Source organism: Cervus elaphus, chromosome 18 (assembly GCF_910594005.1).
Source record: "Cervus elaphus chromosome 18, mCerEla1.1, whole genome shotgun sequence".
Taxonomy (NCBI): Eukaryota; Metazoa; Chordata; class Mammalia; order Artiodactyla; family Cervidae; genus Cervus; species Cervus elaphus.
Genome location: NC_057832.1, coordinates 62,343,652 through 62,346,151, shown reverse-complemented (window position 1 = coordinate 62,346,151; position 2,500 = coordinate 62,343,652). Strand labels below are relative to the sequence as shown.

Here is a 2,500-nt window from a genome sequence, read left to right as displayed (position 1 = left end):
TAGAGTAAAATTTAATAGAATCATTATTTGAAATAATAACAGCCTTTAGAAAGTTATCTTAGAGTATATGTACTGAGTAATATCTTAACCTTTAGGTATTGTTCTCAAGAATAATCTTTTAAAAGCACTAGATACAGCTCTTTGAATAGATTTCCTATTATTTGAGAATAATGTCTCTCTTAATAGACAAAAGTTATTAGGAAGTTAGTTTTTATTTTGTTTTGAAATATTTTGTTTTCACTATCATAGGGTTTAAATGCCTACCAAAGTTGCAAGGTTAACCTATCTTACATGTTACTTCAAATAAATGCAAGTTTCACGATAGCCCTTTTCTCCCTTCAGTATATTTATAGGAAATACCATGCTAGCAGAATGCAATAATATTCCTACTGACTCCCTTAAGTCAGAGTCCTAAGAATTTATAGCCAAATTCTATCCTGTCTGAGAATACATTAAGATGCATTTATAAAGGCCAGTGAAAATAGCAATTGAAAATTAACCTTATGGCTTAGAACTAACTAAAAGACAGCAGATACTGAAAGAAATTGCAAAGAAATAGCGTTTTTGCCCCTCAAAACTCTGATTAGATTTTTCTTAAAAAGAAAACAGAGTAAAATCATAGCTTTACTTTATAGCACTCTGGAGACATTTTATGATAAAGTCTGCAAGGTGTGTTTATAATCGGAGTTTGAAGTTTACTTTGTTCTACAGTTTGTGTATATAAATCTTAAACAAAAGTAAATACAAAAAGTTATGTCTTTCAGATAACATAGAAGTGTAGTCATGTATTGGCGTGTTTGTGGAGTGCCTTCTAGAAGTGATTTAACACAATGGGTATAGTAGGTATCTACAAAAGACACTTCAAAAAGCACCTACAGAAGATATGTAATAATTTAATAAATAAACATGCAAAAACCTTTGTAAATGTCTTTTCCCTTGGATATGTTTTAAATATATTATATACTTAGATACTTAATGTTATTGAATTTTTGTCCATCCATGAGTGTGTTTTCTATTGGGCCTTTAAGTTCAGTAAGGGTTGAAAGGTCCTTTTTATAAAATAAAGGCAGTTACTGCTTTTAATTCTAACATATTCAATACATTACAGGAAAAAACAGGCTATGTGGAAATATTTAAAAATCTCATGAGAAGTGAAATAAATTTACAAATGTATTTTTGCATGGTGTTATTTAATTATACAGTTTGAACAAAGAATTAAATTACTTCTTTAAAGTATAATGGGCTAATCATTTTTGGCTAAGGTCTCTTATTTAGAAATAAAATTTAGGAGGCAGTGAGTGATATAAACAAAATAGATTTTTGTTTGCCATGAACTTCTGGCAGAATATGGTCTGTTTTGAGAACAGAATGTTTACCTTTATTTTTATGGCTTTTGTATTTTTATAGAGGTAAGCAGTTTGAATTAAATCAGGCATGTATTTAGGAAGAAAGGTTAGTGTTTGAAATATATTGTAACAAACACTTAATGATAAATGGATTGGCGGAATAAAAAGGATTGATAAATTATAGCTAGTATTTTTTCCTAGCATTTCATTTATTGATATTGAAATATTTTTGAGAGCTGGAATATCTTCTTTAAGTTTTAATATTGTATTATAATGGTTATGTTCATCGGAGCCACGTCTTTGTTGATAATGCTTTGCTGTTTTATATTCACTGAAAAATCAGTAATAAAAAAGCTTTCTCCTGATGACTTACTATCTCTCCCATTCTTTTCTAATCTTCTAAAATTAGTACTAAATACCAGAATGTATAATATATGGAGGTAACATATTTCAAATGTTGTTTCAGATTAACTACACTGAGAAATTATTCTGCATTAGATGTAGAATTTTATTTTGATATTAGGTTTGCAGAACTAATTGTTTGTGTCACTAAGGTCAAAATAGTTGCTAAAAAACTTGATTGCTTTACAGGGTAGATTTGAGCTTGCATTTTGAGCATTCATTAAGTCAGATAATCTTTCTGAATGTTTTATGAGATTGTACTGCTTTGAAGGTGTTTCAGGTGATGGTGTTTAAAAATATCTGGTCAGTACTCGCTTACCATCAGTTCCTTTATCCCTACTATTCAAAACAGTCTTTGAGTAACAACTTAAATTATAGAATTCTCTTATTTTCAAAATAAAATTAAGAACAGTGATTTTTTTTCAGAAACATAATATTTGACATTTACAAAATAACATTGTGATTTTATTTCATTATTGGTGTCTTTAACCCTGATAATTTGGTCAAGGAGATGTAAACATCATGAAAAAGACTGTTTATGTGTAAAGAAGTAAATAGCCACTCTTAACTCCAGCATTTAAACACATCTGGTCTCATTTTATGTTTCTCTCTTCTGTTTCTCTGTCTTTATTGAAGTGTTTCTATGATTATATATCAATAAATAATAATTCAGTTTTTAAGTAACATAGTTGCAAATCCCTTACATACATTAGAGACATGTGATTTATTTGCTGCCCCCCCCCCCTCAACTT

General features: G+C 29.1%; 1 protein-coding gene across 3 annotated transcripts in view; it reads left to right on the top strand.

Moving 5' to 3' along the window:
• FOXP2 (forkhead box P2) overlaps positions 1-2,500 on the top strand; it is a 630,928-nt gene that overhangs the window by 337,584 nt on the left and 290,844 nt on the right. The gene's annotated exons all lie outside the window — the stretch shown is intronic.